The sequence below is a fragment of the Sebastes fasciatus genome, chromosome 15, assembly GCF_043250625.1.
Source record: "Sebastes fasciatus isolate fSebFas1 chromosome 15, fSebFas1.pri, whole genome shotgun sequence".
Lineage (NCBI taxonomy): Eukaryota > Metazoa > Chordata > Actinopteri > Perciformes > Sebastidae > Sebastes > Sebastes fasciatus.
In genome coordinates this window covers 26508690-26523884 of record NC_133809.1, presented here as the reverse complement: position 1 = coordinate 26523884, position 15195 = coordinate 26508690, and the positions used below count along the sequence as shown (strand labels likewise).

Genomic DNA, 15195 nt, shown 5'->3' with positions numbered 1-15195 from the left:
ACATTACCTGGGGGTAGAAGATGGACTGGGCTTACACAGAACAACCATTATCCACAACCACTGTGGGGACATGATCTAAGCTTTGTTCGGCTCACTGCTGGCCCACACATCCACCAACCTCCCAGTGAAAAAAAGACTCCAGATGGCCAGTCCGCCTGTGTCATTTAACTGGAGTAAACATACTTGTACTCCTCCATGCTAAGACGTCAGGGATGACATAGTTTGTACTTCTAAACAGGCCAAAGAACTTCTTAGCCCACTTCAAGATCTATAATGGAGAAACGATGGAGGTTACAGACTGAACATTAAACAAGTGATACTCTGCTTCTAAATGGATTAGTTTTGTTTTTGTTCGGAAAAACCAACAAGGTGTCTCAGTTAAGTTGTTGTCCAATCATGAATGTCCTAAACATTATGGTAACTCAATCAGTTGTTTTTTGCCATGGATGTTTTATAAGAACTGGATATGGCGCCACCACTCAGCCTTGCTTCCATTTTTTTCCAGTGGCCACTTGCAATATTGCAGCAAAAAATCCGCCTGGGCCCCAAAAAGCATGAAAATTGGCACAGGCTTCAGAACTGGTCAAAATTGCATAGTTCTGGCGTGATTGAGATCGGGCTTGGCCAGTGCGCTGCATAGCACTACCAAACGCATGCCAGAGTTGCAAAAAATGTTGACATCCTTTTGATGTTGGGATCATTGTTTTCTCCCAACAGGAAGTCAGCCATTTGGAATTTTGTTTGTTAATATTCATTTTACAAGGAGGAGAAAGATTTTCACCCATGTTCAACATGACCGACTTTCCGGCTGGTCAGAGCTAATGGAAGCCAATGGGAAATACAGTATATCTGAAATAATGAGAGCAATGTTGGTACGAAACTTTGTAAATATCGACACAACTATGTTCCAACTAAGCGCTTCCACACATTAGGGGGCACTATGGAGCCCACTAAACACACAGGAACCAAATCGCTGTCTCACAATGTTCACAGGTTTTGATATGCGCCAAGTTTAGTGAGTGTTTGAGTATACCAAGGGCGTCAAAAATATGTTCAAAGGCTAAAAGTAATTACGTGGCATTATAGAGACGACGTGCCAAACCCAAGCCCAATTGCGTCATCAACTCGAAATAATTACTAGTTTAAACATGGGTGCAAAGTTTTTGTGCACACTAAATTCCTTAAAAAATGCTTATAGATGTCTGTAAAACTGTTGACAGGACACCTCAAAGGTCAATGGTCTATGACTCTTACTATTTTGGATTTTTGATCAATAGGGGTTTTATATTTGTAAAACTTTCTTTGAGTCGAGAAAAGTGATTTTAAATATCGGTGACGTCATCACAATGAAGTCTTTGGGCCTAGCAGGATGTCGTGGACGGGGCCAGCATATTCAGTGGGTCGCATACCCAAGAAGTTAACCCGGAAGCTAGAAAACGTTTTTGCCGTATGCTCCAGGTGAGCAATTCCCATTTGACTGAATAGGCGCCATCATGGGGTTCGGTAATCAGTTCTTATAATACATCCATGGTTTTTGCTCTCAAACTTTGACATTGTGATTGTTTTCCACCCGGTGATTTTGTCCATTTTCAAGCTGATTGACTGATATGTGCTATAGCTTTTATTCACCCCAGTAACATCCATATTGGATGATTCTGCACATCATGAAAGCCAGCATTCAGTGTCAATGAAATAAGTTGAGTGCTCTATATGTAGAGAAGTGGAAAAAAAGGTTGGGGAGGTCAGGTTGATTTATGGTCCTGTAATATGTTCTTCACGCAGAAGACTGGAATTCCAACCTGCATTAACCTTTGCCTTCTGACCTGGAACCAGGCTATTTGCTTTTAGTGTTAAAGTGTTTAAATTGCCTAACCCTAACCATGCCATAAACATAGTTGACCTTTTTTCCTAACCATAACCATACTGTAATTGCCAGGTGCAGATACAGTAGAAAACGAGAATTTGAATAATGTTGGTAGTGGACCTAAAAAAAAAAAAAAAATGTTGTTATTGAAATAAAACTGGGGTTTTGCAGAATCGTCCAATACTGAGAATCTTGTCTGGCAACTGGACTGTTTTATTAACATTTTTCTGTTAAAATGGATTTCCACTCAACCGCTATGAAAACACTCCTATAACATCTTCTGTGGCTCTCAGAGGAGCTTTCCCAAAGTCTAGAAAAATAACCCTGGTGAAACCATCAGGGCTTTCTTGCCTTGGGCTTGGAGACTACGCATTTGTAATGAAAAGCCTGCATTAAAGCCTGTAGACACACATGAGCGTTTACCATGCAGGGAGGGATCAGGCACTGTTCAGTTGCGTTATGGATCGTGTGGGATGTAGTGTCTTTGGAGCTTGATCCATACTAGGAACTAAAGCCAAGATTTCTTAGCTTCTGCCTTCGGTTTGATTATTTTTCATGCTGCTAGTGTGCTTTAGTGATGGCAATGAGTCAGTCAGTCCGTCCACCACATAGACTGTAGTAGTAGAAGTAACACAAAAGGGCGGAGCTAAGTACAACTGAATGCTGAATCATTTGTAGTCTTAACTTCTACCCTTTAAAAAGGTTAACATTAACTTTCATGAACTGAAAACACATGGTTCAAGTTGTAAGACGAAAACACAGACAACTCCCAGTCACTCTCAATCACAAGGTAGCTATGCCCTATAGCATAACCTGCTTTATGGTCTATTTGAATCTAAATGGGACCATAATTTACTAAATGAACGTCATGCTGTATTGAAGAAGACTTGAAACCAGCGAGACCATAAACTCATCTTTACAATGTTTACTGAGGTAATAAATGTGAGAGGACTTCTTTTTTGCAACCAGAAGAGTTGCCCCCTGATGGCTAAACTTGGTTAAAAAAAAGTTTAAGACACCTCCGTATGCTGCACTTCTCAGACTTCAGAGTTGCCCACTGGTCCACCACTTTGGTCCAGACTGAAATATCTCAATAGCTATTGGATGGATTTCCATGAAAGTTTGGTCCCCAAAGGATACATGCTAATGATGTTATTGATACCCTGAGTTTTAAATCTAGCTCCCACAGCAGGCCAAAGTTTATAAAACGTCTACTCAAAATTTCCATTCCCATGGTTCCCAGATGATGTGTCCTCATGACTTTTCATGACTTGATCCTGGACCTACCCGCTAGCCCCACCAGGTTCATGGACATTCTTATTTGTGGAGTGAAATGTCTCAACCATTGGATGGATTGCCATGACATTTGACACGGACGCCACTTATGGAAGCTAAAATTACAACTCAATAAAAGTATAAAGCCATAGGCTATGACAAGTTAAATGGATACAAGGTTTTAAAATTGTGCAATAGCTTTAATCACAATAATTCAGTTAGTAAAAAATGGTATAATAGTGTATATTGGCAAATTATTGCTTCAGGGATTCGACAGTAAATCTGTTGTGTGCTCACAAACCTGCCAAATAAAATTCACCACATATCCCCCAACCTACCTTGTAATTTGCCTCTGTGTGTTATCTACAGCACTCCCAGCGTAACAGCAAGTGAGTGTGTGTGTGTGTGTGTGTGTTTCCCAGCCTTGATGCTCTTTAAACCGCACCGGCTTGATATAAGTGGCCGCAGATACTGAGGGGGAAACCACATGGACTGCGTAATGACAATGTGTGTGAATTCGATAAACCCTTTTCTCATGGGCACTAGAACCACCCTTGCGGAAAATGTGATTACACTTCTCCACAGGAGGTGCAATGTGGGACGTTGTTGCAGAGGGGAGAACTTGGCTTGTCATTGAGTCCCCAGTTTGTCTGTTGCCTCATACCCACTGACAACTTTGACACGTGTGTAATGTCCAATGAGGATTGTGGAAGAGGCGTTTTTGTCCATTTTCCTCTTGTCTTCTTTTGAAGCTGAGCGCGAGCCAATTGCTAATGACTCAATGATGCGTAATGTGGACGACACCATGTGTTGTAGCCTCTCTGGTGTACACTGGCTAGTAAGTTGAGGAGTGAATAAAACAACAACATACTGTGGTCACAAGGGTTTTTTAGTTTGAGCCAGTATGCAAAACGATTGCCAGCTGCCAGTGGCTGTTGTTCACAGCCTCGTGACTGATACATATTTTACTGAAAAAGAGAGAATCACTCACTTACAATGCAAAAGGACAGTTAAAGTGCTATTATAACTGATCTTTGAAATAAAATGAAAATACCTACCCTTGATCTAAATCCTGGAATATTTTAATTGTGCATTATTTCTGTGCTGACTGGTGGCTGTAGTTGATTTAATGTAATTTTTTTGTTAGAAATACCAAACACATCTGAGAGGTTGCAGCCTTGCCACTGTAAGAACAAATTAGTCCGGCTTTTCTCTCTTCCCTCTACTGCAGACTGGTATTCTGCTGACTAAAAGCATATGAATAGTCAACATAATTTGACCCTTTTTTGCTCATTTCTTTTAGTGCTCAATATGCTGAAGTATGTGATTGAAGGGCCTTATCTAAGCCTTTTCACAAATGATGACCCTAATTTTCTAATTTGGCTCCAACAAGAATTATTTCAATCTAAAAGCTGGCCTAATTACTTTGATAGTAGTCTGCTCTTGTGCTCACTTTGGCTATTTGTCTTAATGTAATGGCTCCAAAGTCTGAATACCACAAGTTTAATATCTAACAAAAAATAATTCATCATTGGTGTCTGAAAGACTACTCTATATTTTTCTTATTGTGAATAAATCCCATGAAAAGACCAAAACGAACAATGTGTTAGTTACATTCCAGCTACTTTCCACTCATCTCAACCAAAGTCATCGCTACTGAAGACATAATCTTTAAAAAATGGCTCTCAAATATATAGTTCCATCATTAAAAAAGACTCAGTAATTTCCTAAAACAGCTGGGCACTGTAGTTCTTAGAAAATATTGCTCAAATTAGTTTATCTAGTGCATTTGTTAGGAACTTTCAGTGGTGGATTAACACACGTTTAGTGCTCAAGTCTTTACAGCAGGATGGTTTATGTTGGATCTACTGGAAATAAACTGTTTCCTGTTTTTTTTTAAGGTGCTTTCTATTAAATAGAGCCTTTGATAGTTTGCAAACAATGATGATGTAGTGTGCACACGCAGTTTGTCAATGGAGGTACAGCAGAGTACAATAGCTTGTCAAGCTATGCAAGGGCATTAACCACCAAAGATTGTGAATGCAACCTAAACAAATTGACTTTCCAGATCCGTGCATTATTAGTCAGTGAATAGAAGACATTAGCAAGTGGCCCCATATTCAGTGGCCAGATACTGTATATACCATGTGGAAAAACCTAGCATGCAACGTCATATTACTGAGAAATTATGAGCATACAAGTCACTAGATGCTTCCAACTACGTGATCTGTGGTGATGCACAGAATGTAGAATACCACGACAGACTCACAGTTTTGAGTATATTGAGTTTTAAAATGAGTTTTAAATTTGGTGACGTGTAGGTGTCCTCGTAAAAGCCTTCAATCAATTTTAAATACACAGTTAACACAGTCACTTGTTAAACCGAAACACCTGTTGTTCTGAAACAGTCGTGATTCTGTCGGAATTCTGTAGAACTTAAGTTCAGTGTTTGTTTGTTTTTTTGAGAAGGCAATCGTTTCTGCCAAGTCTGGATCTTATAGGTGGAAGGCTGAAACAATTAATTAAATTCACTGCAGTATTGAGTTAGAAACAGCCAAGCCAACAGTTTGTTTGCTGAACAAGCTTTCAGACACCTTCTTTATAGAAGGCCACGTTGCTACCAAACAGATGAACGTCTTCTTACAGATATAACATCTAATTTTCATCAGAATGTTGACAATGGCCCCAGGTTTGAACACATCTGAACACAAAGTCAAGTTCTCACTCTTTTAGTCATTCTGAATCTGGTTGTTAGCTAATTAACTGAACTGTACAACATGAATCATATAGTGGACGTAGTCACCGTGACGTCATCCATTGGTTTGTGGACTATGGTTTTGAAGCTTTGAGTTTTGGCCTTTTTGCCGTCGCCATCTTGATTTTTTTGCAACCAGAAGTGACACAAGAGGGTGGAGCAACTGCAACCGAATGCTGAGAAAGACATTTGTAGATGACCAAAATGTTACAATTAACTTTCATGGACTGAAAACACACTCTGAAAGGGTTAAAGTTCAAGACAAAAACACAGACAACACCCAGACCGGCCAACACCGTGGTAGCGACCTGTCAGTCAAACAAGGTAGCCATGCCCTAAAGCATCCCCTGCTTTATGGTCTATTTGACATTTGACTAAATGGGACCATAATTTACTAAATGAACATCATGCTGTATTGAAGATGACTTGAGACTAGCAATTGAGACCATAAACTCATGTTTACTGAGGTAATAAATCAAGTGAGAAGTAGGGTCATTTTCTCATAGACTTCTATACAATCAGACTTCTTTTTGCAACCAGAGGAGTCACCCCCTTCTGGCTATGAGAAAGAATGCAAGTTTAAGGCACCTCAGCATTGGCCTCACTTTCCAGATCCGGAGGTTTCTCACTGCTCTGAGCACATTGTACAAAAGCCAGCAGTATGCTTAGCAACAGCAACGGTCTGACGATAGCAAATCAATAAAAGTAGTTTTGAAAGAGCATTTATCGGGCAAAAATGGGACAGAAATGATACTTGTCTCATTAAGCACTACATACATAATTGGCAAACAACACGGCTAACCCAAGTTGTCTACATCCCCTTAAAACCCTCTATTGAATTTTTAATGGGCGTGCATTGATTTCCTGAACATTCATGACCTTAAGTTGTTCTGAGTATGCCCCCTCAATGTTTCATCTCATCATACAGGCTGATTCTGAGCTGCTAAGGAAAGACTTTGTAATATACCACCCTATTATCGAGCTGCTGATTTGTAAATACACCAATTACGGATCAGATTGATGCAGCGTGTCACAAAACGAAGGACGAACAGATTTCAAATGCATTATGAATTATTTTAATAGGCTTGTTGTGTTATAATGAAGCGGCGTGCTCTTGGCATCTTTTAGAGTCTCAATTCCCTCAGTCATTTTGTTAGCCTGAATGTGCACCACAGTAGGTAATTGCTTGAAGCAGTGTCTTTTAAATGGAGTTTGAATTAAGACAGCTAATGATAGTGGGTCAATAATGGGTTATTTGGATTCCGTGGCTGCTACGCCTTCAAAGGTAATAATGACTTCATGAATGAGCAAATCTCAGGTGATCAGCATCAACCCACGATTCACCTTCTCAGATCAGTTTGGCTTAAATATTTCCAGTTGGGAAACGCTTGAGTGGTGCGGCGTGCAGTGCATCCTGTGTCGGTGTTGTTAATACTGTGATTGACAGGCTAAACCCAGCCGGGGACCGGCTAAAAACGGAGGCTTAGATTGTTCTTTTGTATGGTCCCCTGGTCGACGGCAAACTGATGTGCTCCTGAAATCAGAGCACCATTGGTGGTGCGCTTTCAAGCCTTCCACTCATCAGACCGGCATCGTCTGCAAGGTCACGAGGGAAGCGCGAGCAGGAAGACACACAATGAATCTTGAGCCGAGAGAACGAGGTGTGTCATGAGTCCCCGGAGAGAGGCACGGAGGAGACAGCAGTGTGAGTGTGTACAATAGAAGAGTCAGTCGACAGCGGCGTCGACTAGAAAGGCTGGATCGTGCCGTTCTTGCGTGGGAGGCCGAACGCATGAGCGAAGCAGCGTATAAACACCTCAAAGGACGAGCACTACTGGGTCAATAATGGGTTATTTGGATTCTGTGGCTGCTACGCCTTTAAAGCTAATAATGACTTCATGAATGGGCAAATTTCATGTGATCAGCATCAACCCACGATTCACCTTCTCAGATCAGTTCGGATTAGATATTTCCAGTCTGGAAAGGATTGTGTAGTTGCAGTCTCTTACAGTATAGGGGAGGTGCATCCTGAGTTAGCGTTGTTAAAACTGCGATTGACAGGCTAAACCCAGGGACCTGCTAAAAAACGGAGGCTTATATTGTTCTTTTGTATGGTCCCCTGGTCGACGGCAAACTGTTGACGAGCAAGATCTGTCCCAGAAATCAGAGCACCGTTGGTGGTGCGCTTGCAAGCCTTCCACTCATCAGACCGACGTCCTCTACAAGATCACGAGGCAAGCGCGAGCGGGAGGACACACAATACATCTTGAACCGAGAGAACGAGGTGTGTCAGGAGTCCCCAGAGAGAGGCACGGAGGAAATGGCAGTGTGAGTGTGTACAATAAAAGAGAATCAGTCAACGGCAGCGTCGACTAGAAAGGCTGGATCGTGCCGTTCTTGCGTGGGAGGGCGAACGCATGAGCAAAGCAGCGTATAAACACCTCAAAAGGACGAGCACAGAGAGGAATATAAAGATGTTGATCAATGGAGGGGGAAAGGCGGTGTCATTCATTCATTCCCCTCAACACCGTTCAGACTACCATACATCCTCACCCTCGTTTATCACTTTTGAGGGACCATATGCTTCTATTCCTTTGAGAGCAGATGATGGCATTTTACCTTCAAACCGTCAAAAAAAACAACCATTTTGCACATGCGTGACCTTGTCCTTTTCAGTTTCTCAAACATGAAGCCGAACGCATGCACGCCGGCACTCTTCCTCCCACACATATTTTGCAAAGCAAACAAACAATACAGCTCTCAGAGTGTTTAGACAAGCAAATGGCTTGTATAGGGCTGACTGGACACAGAAAAAATAAGAGAAAGGAGAGGAATAATGTGCGTTCAGTCGTAGCCGAGAGATTACAATGTCACTTGGGAGCCGGGGCCCTGCACAAACACCCCGCTGTGCTCTATTTCAATAACTTTCCATAAACCAATCAAATCTCCCCTCTCTCCTGCACTGTGCTTTAAGGAGATTTTTATAGGGCTTTTTTTTTGTTTGAGGGGAAGATGATTCCTTATAAATCATAATAGCTCTGCCTGAATTGTAAAAAGGTTTCTCAGCCTAGTTGCATGATTGGCTCATAGCAAACATAAGCATTGTATAGGACCTGCGTGTTTCAGATCATGTCACACAACAGAGGTTAACATATTATCCGTGTCAAATGTACACAGTCTGTAGTGTGATTCTCCACGTACGCCACTTTAATGCATGCAGTATTATTCAGTACAACATTCAGCGGTGGAGGTGAATTGACCTCTCATGACCTTCTCTTTGAATGTCCTATGCCTTACCTCCAAGATGGTAATGGGAAATAACCTATTTCAATAAAGACGGTGTGGCTGTTTAACAGTTCTCTCTCTTTTCTTTCTATAGGCTGCTTCGACATCGTGCTCTCCAAGTGTGAATGTGTGGCCTTGAGGTGTTTCTGAGGGACCATATGGCACAATACCACACGTTATAGGTAATGTTGGCCTTTTTCCTTCAGTTTTTTTTCTTTTCTGTTTAACATAGAAACAGTTTGAGGGCTGAAAAGTCCTTGACATTTCTTATCAAAGCACATACAAAGCAACCCCAGGACTTGGCAGGATATATTCACTGCTACAGAGGACGTTCAACATGATAAAAGTGACCGAAACCTCAGGGGGGGGAGGTGATAAACTTGAGCCTTTAACACCAGATTTGGGGATTTGGTTGGTGAAGTCTTCTTAGACTCTTACTTTATCTTTCACCCAGGAGTGATACTTAGTGTCTGGGAAATGAAATATTGTGTAGCGTTAGCATGAATTAGTAGTTCTGCAAACCGCCTCTGTGCTCCCAGCATGGTCTGCACCTACCTGCATCTGTGGCTATCACACCACCTATCATGATAGTGAAATGTAATATTCTATGTTCAAATATATATATGACCATGCATTGCAGACCAATGCATGGTCCTTAGCCGAGGACATAGTCTCTGTGACGTCACCCATAGGTTTCTGAAGAGCCGTTGTGAAGCTCAAGGCTAATCCAAAAAAAATAAATGGGCAAAGAGGTGTATTGTGGGTGGATTTGAGGCGGGCCCAGGTGAGGCAGCAGAGAAGACAGCTAGCAGCTATAGCAACCTGGTATGGCTCCCACATTTCACTCAAAGCAGCCACGCCCTCAATTATGACTAACTTTAAGCCTTAATATAATTTAAATGGGTACGTTATATAAACATTAGGGCTGTCAATCAATTCAAATAGTTAATCGCGTACTGCATTTAGCATAAAAAATATGCTCAAATCATAACACGCAAACTGCAGCCCAACAGGCAACAACAGCTGTCAGTGTGTCAGTGTGCTGACTTCACTATGACTTGCCCATTTGCCTCGCCAAGATTTAACACGAGTTTAAAGCGTTATTTAGCTTCCTTGGCTTGTAGGACATGGTTGGAACCAATGGATTCCTTAGGTTTTTTTAGTTTCATATGATATCAGTATCTGTAGTCTAGCTTTAAAACTGAGCCCGCTACAACCTTAAAAATTGCATTAATGCGTTGAAGAAACTAGTGGTGTTAAAACAAATTTGCGTCAACTTTGACAGCCCTAATAAATATAGCTGTAAACATGTTTATTTCTGCTGTAAAGTCGGGCTTTTTAACATTGGGGTCTACGGTGATTGAGTCGCCTTTGGAACCAGACTCAAGTGGCCATGTGAAGAACTTCAGTTTTTGGCACTTCCGCGTTGGCTTTATATTTCTCAGCACAGGAGGTTGCAGGTGCAGCAGCTTGTGAAGATGATGATGATGATGATGATGATGATGGGTTTGACTCTGTGATCACAGCAGAACAATCCGCTGTCACACTGCCTCAAAAGGAGGCTATAGCTGCCATTGATGTCGCCGCTAAAGCAAGTGGCGATTCGGAGCCTCAGTGGAAGCTGTCCTAGATTCTTGACGCACACTTTTGATCACTTTCTTTAATCCGTCTGATACGGGAGATTCAAAGGGTGCTTTCAGGCTTTTGAAGCTTGATGCATTCCCAATCAGGAGGTTTGTGAACGTCGTACAAATGTGAAAAAAAAAAATTGAGAAGGTATTATGAGTAATAGGTGTGCTTCTTGCTAGATTTTGTCAGATTTGTACCTTTTTGTGCACTGCTTTCACCGGTTTGGCCTTAGTCTTTGTAAACCCTGTACCAAAGCAAAACAATGCTTAAACTCAGGCTGCGGGGGATTTATTTTGATCCAAAGTGCTCGGAGCGTACAACGCTTGAAGAGAGTGAAGTGGTGTCTGGCTATTGCTGGCACTCAGCTACACAGAAAAATGACGGATATGAGAGAGGTAATGAAGGATAGAATCAAACTTGTGTTAAAAAAAGATTTGTGTTTTCTTGACCCTGAGATTTAATGCAGGCTTGGAATGGATGGATTTAGTGCCGTGCGGTCACTGTGTATGAACATAATATAAAGTGCAGCAGTTTAAAATAGAATGCCTCTCCTAGATGATTCATGAAAGCATCTGTTCGAAGGTGCATCACATATTTCTATTTAACATTTAACTTAGGCGAAAGGCTGAACCTGAGGCTGAGAATATAAAGCTCACTTAGATGAAGATATATTTTTAGACCCCAATGAGTGAAAGCTTGACAAATCATTTGTGACCTACAGTAAGGAGATCTGACAAGCCGAGACTCGGTAGAGAAGTTGCTTTCCTCTGAGGAATGTCTCGGGAAATCCATCATGCATTGTTTCAATTAGTTCCCCCTTCATCCCAGGATTCTGCAAGTCTGATATCTTAATGAATACACTGTAGATGTTAACTTTCAAATTACTGCTTAGTGTGACACGGGCCTGCGTTATGGTCACAGTTTTTCTTCTATTTTATTGCATTTTTTGCTAGGTATTTAATGCCTCTTTGCTCTTGCATCAGTGTTTCCCAACATATTTTGCTTGGAGCCCCCCTTACTTTTTTCTAAAATAAGCTGAGCACCCCCTCCCCCTCCTATTTTCTCATCACCCTAGAAAAAAATAAAAATCCTCGAACAAAATCCTCAATTTGAGTGAAGTGATTCATTGTATTAAATGAGTTAGTCTATTTTTATTTAATCAACTCTCTTTAATGACTGTAACTTGTCAGTTTCGTCAACATAAATAAAGTGTTGGCGTCTTGATGGATTCGCCAAGCAAATGCAGATACGTGATAATGTGATATGAATGAAAAAATAAATGTAATTGATGGTGCTGTTAGCTTACTGCTAGACTGTCCCATTAACAGGTGTGTGATGTCTTTGCATGCGGGAGTCCACTTTATCTTTTTTACTGCAGTGAAAATGTTATTTTTGAAAGGCTAAACGGCAACGAAATATGGATTGATGCAGAATATTTTGTTAGATAAACACATACAATAAAATTTTACTTTTGCAATTTATAATGCTCTGAAGTTATTGGAAATGTTAGGATCACAGTGTGTTATTATGATTTTAGTCTAATTTTGACAACCTCAGAGCAAACAAATCCTGGCAAACCCTGTGATCTCGACTTGACTCAACTCACCTTTGGTACCAGGTCCTTTTCTCACTTTTGTTTTCTACTGCACGTAAGAAAAGAAGATCTTATGTCTATGTGTTACGAGCTTGAGTGAGAACATGGTTAGTCATGCATAAAGGCAGAGGAAAACACCTAGCCAGGCTCTGTCCAAAGCTCACATATAAAGCTACACACACCTGTAGAGGTATGGTAGGTTTACTTTAACCCGTACACAAACAGAAAGTTACAGCCTAGCTTCAGGACTGTTAAAAACATCCCAAAATCTTGTTGTCACAATGCGTACCATTGGGCCTGTACTGGGACTAAAACCAAGACCAGTGCTCACTAACCATATATGGTAACTGGCACTACAGTCAGAAATGCTGCACAGGAATACTGAGTGGATGGATATGGTTGTTCGTGAAAAAAAAAGTTCCAACAGGTAACTATGAGGGCTGCCAATCGATTTAAATATTTAATCTCAAATTAATCAAACATCTTTTTTTTATCTGTCCAAAATGTACCTTAGAGGGAAATTTGTCAAGTATTTAATACTCTTATCAACATGGGAGTGGGCAAATATGCTTGCTTTATGCAAATGTATGTGTACTGCATTTAGCATAAATTACTGTAAAGGGGAGACTCGTGGGTACCCATAAAACCCATTTTCAGTCACATATCTTGAGGTCAGAGGTCAAGGGACCCCTATGACAGTGGCCATGCCAGTTTTTCCTCGTCAAAATTTATTTCAAGTTTGGAGCGTTATTTAGCCTCCTTCCCGACAAGCTATAACATGGTTGGTACTAATGGATTTGTAGTTTAGTTTCCTGGTTTTCTAGGTTCATATGATGTCAGTATATTCACTCTAGCTTTAAAACTGAGCCTGCTACAACCTAAATCGCCAGTTGCATTAACTTTGACAGCCCAAGTAATCGCCCATAAAATCACAGATGATCGTTCATACAAAAAAACGGTCAATCACACCTTTCACATTTGGGCCTGCAGTTACAGATAAGTTATGTTTTACTCCTGGCAAAAGACATTATAGTATTTTGTTTGGGGTAATCCTGGTTTGAATGGCATTGCTAGAAAGACAACAGAGATAAACAGTCTAGAGTTTGAACAAAGCGTCTGTTACACCCTCGGCGTGAACACACCTTAATTGTTTGTGTTTTACGGCCCAGCTGCCACGTGCACGGTTCAGGACGAGCGAGGCAGGTGTGATGAAAGGAGGGAGGGCAGGCGGTGGTGGTGGTGGGGGCTGATCAGGAAATGGTGTAGGGAAATCTAATTTATTTTTCATACGCAGCTGAGATGGAATGTCATATATCATGCCATGCAGCAATTTTGTGCCAGTCCCGGGCTCACAAAAATATGAAAGAATAGCGATCAAAGATACAGAGAGAGAAGTCAGCTGCTGGAGTTGCTATGGGATTCACTTCCACTGAGAACAATATAAACTGTGTTGAAATAGTCATCCAGTATCCTGTCACTGTTGATTTTCAGTGTGGGACAACTCACTTCAAACATCTTACACAGGAGGGAACAGGGATGAACAATAGAGTTTTTTTTTTGTAAAACACGTATATATACACACTTGGAAGTGATGTTAAAGACACAGATTTGTTACTGAATGGATACAGTTTGAATCCCAGGACCAGGAAGATACAATATCTTATCTATAGAACCCTGGTGTTCATTATTAAATGAATAAAAAGACATTATGAAATAAGTAATCATAAGAATAAATTGTGTAAAATATATAAATGAACCGGGTTGTGCATGCACTTAAGTCCTTAAGACTGCAAGTGTTGGTTTTGGTAAAGGCCCACTGTCTCCTCACTATGATGCTGAGTTATAAACCAAACTAGCTAGTTAGCTAGCTAGGTAGGTAGCACGTGCAACCTTGTCAAGCTAAATAGATAAAGCATGTTAGCTTCTATGTTTGTGTTTATATACAGCAACAGCTAGATAGTTGATTCAGAATTACGTTGACATTGTTTTTTCTCCCAAGCTAACAAATGCTAACTGGCTAATTTGAGTAGCAGTTGTTGAACCTGTTACCTTGAAGGTGCAGTGTGTAGGATCTGGCGGCATCTAGCGGTGAGGTTGCAGATCGCAACCAACTGAAACTTCTCCTATGACTGTGCCAAGCGTGTAGGAGAACTACGGTAGCCAAAGCAAAAACGCGTCTGTAAAGGGGAGACTCGTGGGTATCCATAGGACCCATTTTCATTCACATATCTTGAGGTCAGTGGTCAAGGGACCCCTTTGAAAATGGCCATGCCAGTTTTTCCTCACCGAAATTTAGCGCAAGTTCGGAGCGTTATTTAGGCTCTTTTGCGACAAGCTAGTTTGACATGGTTGGTACAAATGGATTCCTTAGGTTTTTCTAGTTTCATATGATACCAGTACCTTCACTCTAGCTTTAAAACTGAGCCCGCTACAACCTCAAAAAATTGCAAGTTGGGTTATTAAGTAAAAAAAAAATAGTGGCGTTAAAACAAATTTGCATTTACACCTTATCATCGCGTTAACTTTGACAGCCCTTATAAAAATTCAAACTCAATTAAGAAACTGAATCACTTTATTCAAATTGAGGGTTTTGTTCGAGGATTTTTATTTATATTTATTTATTTATTTTTAGGGTGATGACATCAGGGGGCTCAGCTTTTCTTAGATACAAGTAGGGGGGGCTTCAGGAAAATAGGTTGGGAACCACTGCTCTCGGTCAGGATCATCTCAGTTTCATCAGTGCTGCGTTCCCCGCAGCTGTTTGCATGTAATATTATACACCAAGATAATAAC

General features: G+C 40.9%; 1 protein-coding gene across 1 annotated transcript in view; it reads left to right on the top strand.

Annotated features, from left to right (window-relative positions):
- LOC141783822 (leucine-rich repeat and fibronectin type-III domain-containing protein 2) overlaps positions 1-15195 on the top strand; it is a 179484-nt gene that overhangs the window by 120896 nt on the left and 43393 nt on the right. The window contains exon 4 of the mRNA XM_074661352.1: positions 9274-9361. The gene's annotated coding sequence lies outside the window, so the exon portion shown is untranslated. The remainder of the gene's footprint in view (positions 1-9273; positions 9362-15195) is intronic.